The 14,132-nt window shown below is 49.7% G+C and overlaps 1 long non-coding RNA gene across 5 annotated transcripts in view; it reads right to left on the bottom strand.

The window, feature by feature from the left end:
• Window positions 1-13,523, bottom strand: part of LOC108399237 (uncharacterized) — a 30,874-nt gene extending 17,351 nt beyond the window's left edge. For 2 of the 5 annotated variants that reach the window (XR_001853605.3, XR_012128543.1), the window contains exons 1-2: window positions 12,845-13,521; window positions 10,866-10,967 (exon numbers count right to left, since the gene is read on the bottom strand). This is a non-coding gene — a long non-coding RNA (uncharacterized lncRNA). Of the gene's footprint in view, window positions 1-10,865; window positions 10,968-12,844 lie in introns of all 5 variants that reach the window. The other 3 variants (XR_005061976.2, XR_005061975.2, XR_001853606.3) reach the window with 3 other exon arrangements.
• Between the last annotated feature and the right edge of the window lie 609 nt (window positions 13,524-14,132).

The raw sequence follows: 14,132 nt of genomic DNA, 5'->3' as shown, positions 1-14,132 counted from the left end.
GGCAGAGAATTGGAAAACAAGCCACCCACACTCCTGTTTCACCCCTGCAGACTTCATCCCAAGCTGACCCAAGCTAGAGAAGGGAGAAGATTTGCCACTAAGGCCCTTGAGAGTTTTCATGATTACATGAGACTGGAATTACATGGGATTTTTAAGTCAAGATTTCAAGGGACACAGGAAGTCTATTATTTTCTATGAGCAGAAAACTTATGAACCCACCAGAGCTTGCATTCAGGCTCAGAAGACAATAACCTCGACTGTGTAACATTTGGAAGTTCTATCTTGATCATCATGCACACATCTTGCTTATTCCTTCTGCACATATACCAGGTGTGTGTGCACACACACACACAGTGAATTCACTAGGGATACAGAAATAAATAAGACTGCTCCACACATGCAAAACTCGTTTTTTTGCACACATGCAAAACACATCATTACAATACTTTGTACTGATTGCCAGGACAGACCTGTCCACGGTGCCGTGGAGGCCTATGAGTGAGGGCCGGGGTCAATACAACACTCTGCATCAGAGATTTTGTGTCTTGTGAAATGTTCTGGAAAATCCTGAAGCCAAATATTTCTGTTTCAGTCTAGTGAGCATTGTAAGATCGTGAGTCTTAGAGAACAAAGCACCTGCTTTCACACACCTCTCAAACCTCAGTAGCAAGTGAAGATAAAATGTCTCATGATGGGCTAAAGAAGTTTCTCCCTTCCAGGGTCAGTTCTGTTCCCACCAGGGACCTCTAGAGATAGAACGCCCAGAAACAAAGTCAGGAAACCCAGAAGCTCTGGTCTGAGTTATTTCCAAATTCAACAGCACCCCCACTCGCAGCTGATGGCTGGATTGTCTTGCCTAGTGGCCCTTCAGCCTCTGCTTGCAAAACTCCTGAGGCTGCTCGTGCAGCTCTGGATAGTTCTGGTGGGGTTGGTGGAGGCCCTCAAGAGGCTGTGACTGTCAGTTGACCAGAGAGTGGGCCTAGGCAATTGGAGGCCCATGGCCTTGCCTGTCCTTGGACTATGCGTGCCCACTGTTCCCACCTGTTGCAAGGACCCAGCCTTGAGAGAGTAAGCTGTGGCTGAGACCATCTGGATGGAACTACGGTGAGGCCTCTGTATAAATGTTAAAGGTTCCAGCGGGCGGGTGTGTAGACCTACTCATCTGTGGGTGCCAGAGACAAGCCTGTAAGTGCCCTCGTTTATTAAACCTGTCACCAACCCATCTGGAGTGCCTGCCTCTTTCCTCAGTCTCTCCCTGCCTTCTGTACACAGGCTGATTTACACAACTATGTGAGGGAATGTTCTCCCTGAGGTTAAGTGGAAAGGTGTGGCCCCCATCTTTCCTAGTCCTTCATCCCAGTTTTCCCAGGTCAACTAGCAAAGCAAATCTGCCCTTTTCCACACGACAGCCCCTAAGAAGCTTGACGGCTCCAATTCCAATCCTTTCCCCACACTCCAGCTGCTATTCTCTGTCCCTGTTCTTGATCTGGTGTTTTAAGCCATGCGTTTGGATCTCCTTGTCACCCTGTACCCCCTGTGAACACATTTCAGGTGGCCTCTAATGAAGCAAGGTTTCAGATGAAAGAACTGAGTGAAGAAGGTTCTAGAGGAGGGGGGGGCAGGTGCAAAGGCCCAGAGGCAGCAGCGTTCTCAGGTATCCTAGGATTAGTAAGGTCATTGCAGAAGCATGAACCAAGGGGACTATATTTAGAAATGAGGTGGGAGAGGTCGTTCAGAAGTCAGTTATCAGCAGGTAAGGATCTGAAATAAAAATCCAAATAATAGGAATGACAATGTCAGATTAATTTTTTAAAGCCATTGCAATGACTGTAGGGTAAGAATGGATTATAAAGGAGAGAAATGAGGTAAGCGTCTACTGAGGAGGTGGCTACCTGGTCCAGGAGCTTTCACTCTCAGCACGGCCTGGTGCCCAAATGTAGCATGCAGTCCCCACAGGAGGCTCAGTGGGAGAAGAAATCACCACCAACAGTAACGTTTTGTCACGCTCACTGTTGGCCAGGCGCTCTTCTAAGCGTCTTGCCGGCTCTGACTCATTTAGCTCTCATGCCCAGCCATGAGATAAGGTTGTTGTAAAGATTAAGTTCCCATTTTACAGCTAAGGGGCCTGAGGGACAGAGAAGTGACAACACACTCTACAGGGAAAAACCAGGATACTGCTGGGAGGAGATTTTTGGTGGCCCACGTGCCAGCCCCACACGTTTATGAAATCTGCCAGCTCTGGGCACAAAAGCCCCTTAACATACGGTTCTATCTGAGGTCAGTGTAGTAGAAAGTCAGGGGCACCTCCCAGACTGGGGAAGTGTGGTCTGCAAGTGGGGTCTCAGTGGGCTCGGGAAGAACTCCATCATGTCAGAGTTGAGGATAGGGGAGCACGCTGGGCAGAATTGCTTTGTGGAGGACTTACCCTTGATCTGCCAGGCAGTGGGGAGCCACTGATGATTCTGAGGTTCCCTATGGCCATTGGCGTGACACTAATAATGGAGATGAAGAGAGGCACGTCCTTGTTCTCCGAGGCGAGGAAGAGACAGCTCATCATCGGGCTCTGAATTAGCAGACGAGCCCCTTGGAGAACTTGTCGGGCTAATTAGTATTAGGGATGGGTTTGGAGGACAAGTTTATATGCATATGTTCTCGGGACAGTCCCATTGGACACATCCGAGCTTCTCAGTGTTAATTAGAGCTTCTATACCACAGCTTGTAATTTAGTGGGGAAATAAGTTGACATAGGTTAATTCAGTGCACAAAAGGGACTATCCCTCCTTGAAGTCTCATCTGCTTCCAGGTTTGGACAGCTGGACAAAGTCGTGGGGTGGGGGGGGCAGCACCTAGAGATCTCAAGAGAATGTTCTCTAGATTGGGTAATATCCTCGCAGCCTCTACCCAATTAGCAATGTTAAAGCATCCCTCCTGGTTCCCAGATCTGTAAGGTTAACTGAAGGGCAGGGCGGTGAAGGGAAGTCCAAAGGATCAGACCTGGAACTCCTGTTCCGGCCTTGACTAGCTCTGAGACCTCAGGGAAGGTATACAACCTCTCTGAGCCCCAGGGTCTCGGTGTGGAAATGGGAAAAAAAAGAGAAAGATGTCTCATTAAGTTGGTGTGAGGATCAAAGGGCCGAGCATCATGTAAGGATGGACCTGGAGTGGCCCTCGAGGACGCCTTGCATCAGTGTGCACAGCTCTCTCGTGAGTGTGGTTCCATTACGGTCCCCTGGGCACACGTGCTTTGGAAACATGCTCCCTCGCGGTTCTCATCTAGAGCATAGGACCAGGTGCGTCTCAGGTGCCTGGGGTTGGCGCTCTGTGCTGTGGAAGAACGAGTTCTTCCATCTCTTTCCCAGGGGAGCCTTTTCAGGAAGGAAGCGTCAGATACCCAGGAGAACAAGCTGGACACCAGGGTGATTATACTTGGCCCTTTGATTCAGTTCAGCAAAGGCACAGATGATGAATAAAGTCCACTTCTAAACTATGCCAGGACCCCTGGCAGATCACTACCTACTAGGGCTCTGGGGCGGCCACTGTCAGGGCCCCACCCACACCCCCACGTCCTGCAGGCAAACTTCACCAATTCAAGGCCCCCGGCCGTTAGCCGCTTTCCCTCCCAGCTGTACCTGGAGCAGCTACTCACTTCATCCAAGGGCTGCCCTTAGGCGGGAGGAGCCTGCTTTGCTGGTCCGCGTGGGCAGCAGACTGAAGCAAGAGCCTTCAGGAATGGATGTGAGATTATCAATACCCCAACTCCGTTGCCCCTGGGCAGGACTACTCTGAAATCATGGCCAACACTGTCCCCAACACTCCCCTCTGGGCCTTAGCCCAAGTCACCCTCTATGGGACTTTGTTTGACATCATAGCTCAGCTTGGAACCCTCAATCCGCAGCCCCAATTCCCCACAACCACACCAATGATTTTGTGCAAACACTTCCTTATACACCTCTTTCCCATGAATTACTACAAGGCCTGTTGCTGGCCAGCCCCACCTAAGAGGATCAAATCAGATTATAAGTACTTAGGACCCACTCTGTGCCAGGCACTGTGTTAAGAGGTTGCTTTTTAAAAATATATATATTATCTCATTTAATCCTGACTGTGAACTTCTTCAGGATATTGGAGGTTAGGAAACTGGGGCTCAGAGATATAAACCACTTGGCCCAAATCACAGAGCCAGCACGTGGTGAGCTTCTCAGCCTGTGAATCCAGTACACCTGTGTCTTCCTCTCCACACAGCTGGGGTGTCCTGAGGGAGGGAGGGGGGCTGGGGAAGTTGCCGGTCTCCTGCAACCTACATAGTAAGCCTTTCATCTGCTCTATATGCTGGAGTTTCCACAGAGTTTATTTTTATTTTTTGAAAAAGGTTTTATTTAAAAAGGAGCAAGTTGAAAACCACTGCCTTGTATCTGCTCAGTAGGATAACTATGAAGATTGAATGAAATAATCGGTGCCTGGCACAGAGCTTGGCACGCAGTGTACAGCTGAGAAATGTTAGCAGACAGGATTATATATTTATAACATGCACTCCCATTTATATATGCTTGTTATAAATATGCCATCTATAATTTAAGGAAACAAATAATTTATATAGTTTCGGTAGATGCAAATACTCTCAATGTCTAGTTAGTAGAAATAAATTACAGAAACATGCATATATGCATTATTTCTCTGTATATATTTAGAGTGTATGGATACAAATGATTTGACTCTAAACTGTGCATGGGTGTGGTTTCTGGGAGGCATCTCCTTAAGAAAAGTGCAAGTTAGCTTGATACCCCCACCCCATCCCTACCTTAACCTGTCCCCACTTTTACCTCCATCATCTGCAATGCAGTTGTTAGGAAGCTGGAGGAATCTGGCTCACCATCATTAGCTCCTTCCAGCCCTTTGCTGCTGTGCATCAGCGGAGAGGACTTCCAGACTGCTACACTGCGTGCACAAGTCAGGTGCAGGTGACCAGGCTCCGCCCCTGCTCCCCTTCCCAGTCACTCATTGCATAGCAAGTAGTCGAATAGCAAAAGCAAATTCCCCCATTGCATAGAAGACCTACTCTGTGCCAGGTTCTGTGATAAGCCCTGGGATAGACACAATGGAGAAACAACAATTAAACACACACACACCCCTGGTCCCCTAGTGAGGAAGAATGGCACTAATCAACCAATTGCACAAATACGTATATATGACCAACTATAATAACTCTACAAATGCTTTGAAGAAAAACCAAACTGTATCAGGGGTCTCAAAAGACAGAGTTTTCTCTGCAAAAGGGATGTTTGAGATGAGAGCCAAAGGATGAATAGGTGTTAGTCAACACAGGGGGAGACTAGTCAGGTCAAGAAAACCCCAAAAGCTAAGAGGAGGCAGACAGAGCACAGGGAATTTTTAGGGCAGTGAACGTATTATAATGATGGATACCCATTGTTATGCATTTGTCCAGACCCATAAAATGTACTACACCAAGAGTGAACCTTAATGTGACTGTGGACTTTGGGTGACTGTGATTCATCAGTGTTGGTTCATCCCTGATAAACACTATCTGCTTCTGGTGGAAGATACTGGTAATGGGGGAGACTGTGCATGCTCACGGTATGGAGTCTAGGGGAATCTCCACCTTCCTCTCAATTTTTTTGCAAACCCAAAACTGCTGTAAAAACGAAAGTCTCTCCCTGTATATAAATATCTAAGAACAAAACAGAAGAGTTATCTCTTGTAACTGAATTAAAAAGTCTTCACATAATGGGAGAAACCATTCCCTTGACTGGGCTGTTCCGTGAGCTCTTAAACAACTTCATCTTGAAGAGCCAACAGTTTGAACATCCTTGCCCATCTAGCAAGGGCTAGGGAGCAGAGCTCTTAGCCAGATGTGAGCCCCGCCCGAGGAGGAGCTCCAGCCCAGTGGGGGAGACTGGCGATGGTAGGCATACCTTGGCAGCCAGGTATGCGGGGTGCTCTGCGCTCCAGCTGACTTTTGTGTTTCTCCCATCATAGCCCCGGCCACGCTGTGCTCCAACTGTCCATTGTTTATTGGCGTTGGAGTGGGGACCTATCATTTTTTAGTATATCTGTAGCTCAGTGCCAAGCTCTTTTCAGTAAATATCTGTTGGGGAGATCAGGGTGCATTTGGAGATGAGCAGAGGGTCAGTGGGGAGGGGTGAGAGGGCGGCTCGGCAGCTGGCAATCAGTACAAGGTGCTGTGAAAATATGAGCCGAGTATGTTCAATGTGCCTGGAGAGGTCAGATAGGGCATTCTAGAGAAGGGCATATTTGAACCGGCTCTTGCAGGATGAGTAAGAGTTTGTTGACCAGAGAAAAGAAATGGTGCTCCAAGTGAACAGTGCAGCATGTTCAAGGGCTGGTGCCTGAATGAGCATCATGTGTCCAGGAAAGGGATGTGGGGATGCGGCTAGACATGAAGCAAGGTTTGAGGCAGGCTGTGGCCAGCTAGGAAAGGCATGCAAATCAAATACAAAAGCTAAGACTCCAGCCTGCAAAGCAATGACCAAAAAAGGATCTGCAGCAGGAAACTGATGGTTGCCAGAGGTCAGTAGGTTAGTAGGTCCAGGAGTCAATGGGGGGAAGGCAGGCCACACAGTGCCTGGCGCTGAGGACACACCCAGGCCCGCGCTCACTGCCTTCACAGTTGGCGAGGGCACAGGGCCTCCCAGAGAGGGGCTGGACTGGCCGGCTTCTCTTGCTGCAAATTTATCTAATCCAGGATCAGTTATCTCTCCTTGTTGCTGACAGACAAAAAACCTAATATTTATATGGGTCAGTTGTGATAGGGTCAAGTCCCACAAGCCACCATACCATCAGTACTCAGAGGAATAAGTACTGAGAGGGCCCTCAGAGGCCACCCACCAGCGCAGCATTCCATGCTACCGGAGGCAAGAAGTCCTACAACTTCCCCAAGAACGCAGAGTGGGCAGCAGAGCTGAGACTGGGAATCAGCCTCCTGGTCCCAGGGCAGGGGGCAAGAGTTTTTGAACCAACCCCTGTGCCAGCCTACCATACAAGGAGTCTTAGAAACAGTACTTTGGACTTCCTAGGTGCAGGGCAAATACGTATGGAGAGCTGGGATGGCTTCCCCTAAGGAGAGAAGGGCCAGGCGATGGTGTTATTTGCCTCTCTCCTCCAGAGGAACAATTCAGCAGACCATCCATGATGCCCTCGCAGATCTGCTCATGGCATGACTGATTTCAAGTTCTGCTGGAAGCTGTTGATATTCTTGTGACCCTGCTGGGCCAGGCTGGGAACTGGGATGCCTGTCTAGAGATGAGCCTCTGTGCACGGAGCCTTGGGAAGATGGGAAGGCACAGAGGCTCCCAAGTCAGGAGCTGCCCCTCATTCTGTTATCCAAAGCAAGATAGCCTTTCCCATCTCCCTGCTTACTCATTGACCTATGGGTTAGGGTCTTAAAGCACCCCCTAAATCATTAACCAATACCCACCTATGCCACTCCAAATGTAATCTGCAAACGAACACATTGACCGTGTGGATAAACCCCAAAAAATTATTTCCCTATCCCCTTTGATTCCACTTTGAGAAATAAAATCAATTTCAGAATATGGAACAGCTTATTAAAAACATAAACTCACTCTTTGGCTCCATGTGTTTGAAATAAAAGGTATTTTTTAATCAAAGGGAATTTCTAATTTGCTGCAGGGCTCAGTTTGCTGAAGTTAATCTGTTTGCAATGCCACTTCCCTAAATGACACGGGCCCGTGTCTGGTAGAGAATAAAGCGGCCATCTCAGCTTGCTCTGGGTTGGCTCTTCAAGAAGGCACACACATCTGGAAAGATACCAGTTCTGGAGAAGTCCGAGACCCGAGAAAGTTCTGCCAAGAAAGGTGTTTGGGTGGGATATGTTTGAAAACAAGTGAGCACCTAAATGGAGCTCACCCAGCAGAATAGTATTAGCCAATCCCATTCATTCAACTGTTGGTACAACCAATATGTATCTATGTACCTACTTTGTTTTAGGTATGGAATCTCTAAAAATGGCTTGTATGAGGTCCTGCCCTCAAGGAATGCTCAGACTGGTAGAGATCAATAGGCCAATCATTCTTTACAACACAGTATGAGAGCCAGCAGAGAGAAATACGCAACGGGCAGGCAGGGGGCAGGAAGACCAACACCTGGTCTCTCAAGGGGGGCAGGAGAGCTTCCTCGGGGAGGAGGCCTTGTCCCTGAGACTAGTCAGGACTCTCTGTTGCAAGGGGCTTGATCCCAGGTCACCTTGGCTTCACCAAAAGAGGGATTTCATGGGCCCATGTAAACAGATGTCAGAAGTAGAGATTTAGGTATGGGTGGACCCAGGGGAGTTAGCAGGAACAGAAGCTAGTTCACAGGCCCTGGGGGAGGTTTATCTCCACCTCTTGGCCTTACTTTCACAAGCTTCCCCCTCAGGCCTCTTTCCCTGCGCACTGTTCAATGGCCTCCTGCAGCAGGGGGGTGGGGGGGTGGGGGGAGTTGGGGGGGTAGTTTATCCATTCAGCAACGCCAGAGAAGAAAAGGGCTTCTTTTCTAGGAGCATTTGTGCTGACTCTGCCTGGCCTGTCCGAGAGCTGGGATGGCCTCTCTGAGCCAATCCCTGCTTCCAGGGGGTAGAAGATGCTGCTTGGGCAGGCATGGGACACATGCCCATCCCTGGAGTCAGAGGAACGGGAATGGGGACACATCAGCTCTCTCCTAACTACATTCACTGCAGAACATCCATTAAGGAACATTGTGAGCCAAGCACAGCTCTGAGAGAAGAGGCTGCATCAAGACGGAAAGGACAGAACTTGCTGTCCTCGGTGAGCTTGCAAATGAATAAAACACATATAGGTCAGGTATATAAGTACAAATGCTAGGGAGAAAAGCAAGCCAAGGAAAGGGGATGGGATGCCCAGAGGAGGGGTGGTGATTGCCACATTCAAAAGGGTTGTCAGGAAAGGCCTCCCAGAGAAAGAGGCTACGTTAGGCAGAAGCTGAAGTGTGTGTCTGGGGTCAGAGGGCTGCCACAGCTGGAAGGGCCATCTCCCAGGCCTGTGGCAAGAAAGGGCTGGACAACTTTGGGGGACAGCAGATGTCCCCAAGCTTGGCCCTAGGGAATGATGGGGCAAATGCACTTCAGAGGCAGGTGGGACATGGAGAGCTCCCAGCACCTTGGAAACCATGGTGGGGACTTTGGCTTTGTGCTGAGGGGCCAAAGGTGAGGGCCAAGCAGAACCACAGAGGGAAATCAAGATGCTTTTACCAGAGACGTGAGAGAGGTACTGGGGAGAGAAGACAAGGGACGCCCGGCTGGAGTCCAGGTGGAGAATGAGTGGACATGTGGGAGAGACTGTTCCTGACAGACAGAATGGCCTGGAACAAGGTCAGATATCAACAGCCCAGCATGCTCTAGGGACGTGCAGCTGGGCGGGCTAGAAGACTCAGAGGAAGAGACTGTGTCTAGGGTGGAGCTGCACAAGGAGGGCACAGGAGAGGGACCACACTGTGCTCCTGGCTGCAGCCACACACCACCAACGTTCAAGCGTGTCTCTGTGGAGGCAGAAGGCTCACAGAACCAATCACTTCTTTTAATATTCCTTCCCAGGAAACCTGCAAATACTAGAATGACTACTCAAGAGGAAGGTGATTTGATTTCAGGTTTCACTGAAGGACAGTTGTGCAAATGCAGAAATTTAGGGAGGGGGGCATAATTCCTGGAGATGGTTTAATATCCACTTCTTAAAACCACAGCTAGGTGCACATTAAAAATAGAAGACAAAGACTATTGCAAACCAAAAACCATTTATTTTCCTTTCTAGGAAAGGGTAGATGGCACGTGGAATTCCCTTGGCAGATGGTAATATCAGCAAACGTTAGTGAAGCACTAAAGTTGGCAGAGAACGGTCCACATATGCATATGTGCAAAGTGCTCGCGTGTCGAGTGCGGAGGGCCCAGCATCTTGGGAAATCAGTCCTACTGGGCAGGCACATATGCAGCTTGGCAAACACCCAGAGAGCCCCATGGAATGTGCCACATACTGGTTCAAGCTCTGGGAGTGACTTGGCTTCTCCTGTGTGCCGGGGTGGTCTTAGAAACCAGCAGACATGGGCCCGGCCCTCCAGGATACAACCACCACGCCAATGACACCACCACGAGTTCTGACTTCCCCTCTCATCAATAGCAGACATTTCACGGTTGATGAAGCGCCATCCTCTGCACTAACCATTATTCTCGCTGTACCTTGTGTAGCAGGATTTCAGCCACATATGTATGACTTTGGTATTTTGGTGACTAGGACTTGGTTCTTGTCTTAAAATTCTCGACCACACACACCACACCACCTTCTACCGTCTGTCTTGGCTATGTTTGCTCACAGGCTGAAAGCCATGTTTGCGTAGCTGTCATTCTCAGGATAAACCATATGAAGTATGTGCTGTTAGCAGCCCTATCTTCAGATACGAACACTGAGGCTTAGATTAAACGAAATGCTTCCAGGTCACTTCCTGAACTTGACCCCAGGCAGTCTGGCTCAGGAAGTGACACTTGTAACCACCCAGGTCTGTGCCTGGCATCTGAGGTCAAGAGTTGAGTGTGAATTTAGTTTCCAGTAAAGGCATGATTTTTCACCCTCACTACATTCCCTGAAAGTTTTTATCAGTAGCCATATCCTCAAATGTGGAAATGGAAGCTCGGAGGCACAAAGCAGACAGTGGCATCAGAGCGCACTCACAGAGGCGGTGCCAGACATGGGATCCCAGCCCCGCGTGGTCCCGCTCGACCCAGTGAACCTTTGTAGCCCCACAGGGCTTGGCATGTGTGGGCTTGTCATAACCCATCAGATTCACCCAGACTTCTCCTCTCTTCCACTTCAAGAAGATCTTACCTGCATGTTCCTGACGGTTCAGAGGGCAGCCTGGATATTTCGGCTCCTGGATCGTGTTGCTGCTCCTTGACTTGCATCAGGCTCCCCAGAAACTAACAGACCCTGGGAGAAATGAGGTCATCAGTATTTCTACATCTGCATGGGCACCACCAGTCTGACCACAATTCAACTAACTGGGTAGAGTGTCACTGGAGGTGATGATTGTGGATGGGAGGGAATGCCAAGCTGGGCTTGAACAAGCAGCCATTTCTGTTGGGATGGGGGGTTATTAAGGTGGGGGGGACACCAGACACAGCCAAAGCTCCTGGCTTCCCACTCTGGCCATGCCAGCTGTTTGCTCAACTCTGAAACTATTCTCACATTCTGCTGCCCCAACTGTAGAATGAACGTCACCCTACCCGTGGGGAGGTCAAGAGGCCTCAGTAAGGCCAAATGGAAAAGCACCTAGCACCCCATCTGCCCATCCTAGGCACTCAGGAAGCATGCTTGTTTAACACACCAGCTGATGCTGAATGTAACCTTTGAAGTTTGTTAGCTAATAGGGAAACTTCAGTGCCTTTTATCATTGTGGAGATCAAATGAGCAGTTAAACATCTTTTTTTTCCTTCGGTTTTCTGGCCATGTTTGCAGAAGGGCCTTATAAAACCAGACTTTGTCCTGGCCTCACAGCCTCGGGGTCAGGCCGGTTGGGTATGAGGTTGGTTTGAGCCTGTCTACTGCTCTGAAATTCCACCAAAAAACTCAATGGAGAAAATCCTGGAAGCCATGGGGGATTTTACACTTCCCAGCGGGTTGCTTTGGAGCCCTTCAGATCCCTGAGATCTGGAAAGAGAAAACCCAACGGGGCGCTCAGGGCTGGGGGCAGGAGGACCTGAACCCCAGATCTCACTCTTCCGCTGAGTGGCTGTTTGGCTGTGGAAAGCCATTTCCTTCTTCCCTCTGGGCTTCTCCAGTAGGGAGGAGGGATTCGTGAGAACTCTATGCACCACAATAATTAATTAGAAGAAAAAATTTTCTCTGAGCTCACAGGAACCGACCACAGTCTTCTACGTGTTGCAGTCAGCATTTTGTCTGATCTTCGTGACCACCCTGCAGACTCAGAGAAGCCTTCTTGTTTGACGACAGAGAAACAGGAGGGAGATTAAATAGCAAGCCCACCATCACAGGGAGGGGAGGGGCAGTGACAGCTCTGGGGATTAGTCTGACAGTGTCCGGCTCCGGATGCCTGACACCCTCTTCCTGGCTCTTTCATTAGGTGACCTCTGAGCATCAACGCTGACATCTTAAGAACCAATGTTTCTAAACAAAGCTGGAACCACAGCCGGCAGCATTGAATACAATTTATTCTGCCTTCCAAAGACAAGAGGCGTCAAGCCAACCTTCTGGGAATTTAATTTCAGTTCCCTTCCAAGTCAAGAGGGGTTTGGGGAGCCAGGAATGATTCACTGCCATGAGCCTGCTCCCACCTTCTCTCTCTCTCAGAGACCTCACGTTCCTCCCAGCTGCCCAGGTAGAGACCCAAGGGTTCACCCCATGCCTCTATCATGCCACCCTAATCCAGTGACTGTCCCACTCTTGCCCAGCCCCGTGGCCCCATTCCCACTGCTCCCGGGAGGACCCAGCCCCCCACCTCTGGTCTTGCCCAGGGAACAGGCTCTTGTCAGTGTTCCCTCAGCAGTGGCCCTGCTCTGGTTTGTCCCTGTAAGCACAGTCCTCGCTATTTCCATGGTGTTCATTCCCAAATGCACAGCAGGGATTATCACACCCCTGCTAAAGCCCTCCAACAGCCCCGAAAGCCACAAAGTAAGGGGCCAGCACCCAGGAAAGCTCCTGAGACCTGCCATGACTGGACCCCCCCACCGACCTCCAGTCCCATCTCACCACACACCCCACTCAGGGCAGTGCTGGGGCACCATCTGCACCCCTGTTCCTCCCCTTCCCAGAATATTGCCCACTTTCATCACATGCACACCCTTTACCTGCCAGCTCTTCCTTGGCCTTCAGGACTCAGTGTGGCATCACCCCACAGGGAGCCTTCCCCGAGCACCGGGCAGCTGGGTCCCCCTCTGTAGACTGGGAGCACCCACGATGCTGCAGGCCAGGCACCCTCCCAGCTGTGACACCTCTGTACTTGCCTGGCTTGTCCACTGGCAGTGACTTTGAATTAGCTTTGCTTTTCTAAACGTCCTCCTGCCATGCCATTTGGGCTTCTGCAGGGGGGAGGGGGGCCCCAGGATCTGCATCTCTGGCAGGTGATCCCTGTTTTCCTTGGGCGGCACTGTTCTCAGCCAGCTCTGCCTCCCCAAGTTTGGACCAGGGTTTGGCTCAGAGTAGGTTCTCGGTGAAGGGTCACGAATTGGAGAAAACCAAATTGTTAGAGCAGTTTCTTCAGAGTCCCTAAATCTTGCCACTCTCACTGTACCAGTTCTTTGCCATTAAAAAAAAAGCTGTATATTGTCCTCCATGCCCAGTTTTTCCCTTCCAAAAAGTAGTCCCAGCTGAAGAGACAGAGGGGTTTGTTGGGAGACTTTCTGCTTTTGTTCCTTGTTCTTCTTGCTGTTCTGGTTGTTCCATGTTGTTCCAAGAACCCACGAACACTCCCCTCGTAAAACCAAGAGGCCGGAAGGACAGCAGCCACAGAGCTATTGTGGTCCATTTAAAAGACTGGCTCTTTTTAAGGAGCTGATGATTTGAGAAAGCAGAATGTCGCTCTGTGGCCATAGAGATGCTTGTGCTTCATTATTTTTTGTTAAGTCCCAAACTGCAGAGTCAAGTGGAAAATAACTGATAAAACTTTCGGTGCAACAAGAGATAAAGAAACGAGCATTTATCTGAGACCCACTTTTATCAATGACCCACCCTGCTGGGCTCCGCACTTGACGCACCTTGAACCCTCTCAGGATGCTCCCATTTTATAGGTGAGGAAACTGATTTTCAGAGAGGCGATAATGTTTCCCAAGATTATGTGATTATTACGTAACAGGAGAGTTACACCTCATTGCTCAGCTCACTGTGCCCATGCTCTTTCCCCTGATCACATCCAAGCTGGGGTGGGGGGCAGGGAGCAAGTCCAGAGCAGGTCCCCCATCCTGACTGAGCAGAGACGTCAGTTGAACCCTCAGGACCACCGTCTCTGGCCTTCCTGCGTGAGGCTGGGTTTCCTGAGTGCTTCCATGAAGAGTTTTGCTCCAAGGCACGGGAGCCTAGACTTTGCTGCTCAGCTAATGAACGAGTCACTTGCCCTCTTTGGATCTTACTTTCTCCATT

The sequence above is a fragment of the Manis javanica genome, chromosome 2, assembly GCF_040802235.1.
Source record: "Manis javanica isolate MJ-LG chromosome 2, MJ_LKY, whole genome shotgun sequence".
Lineage (NCBI taxonomy): Eukaryota > Metazoa > Chordata > Mammalia > Pholidota > Manidae > Manis > Manis javanica.
This window is presented reverse-complemented; position numbering and strand designations above follow the sequence as displayed.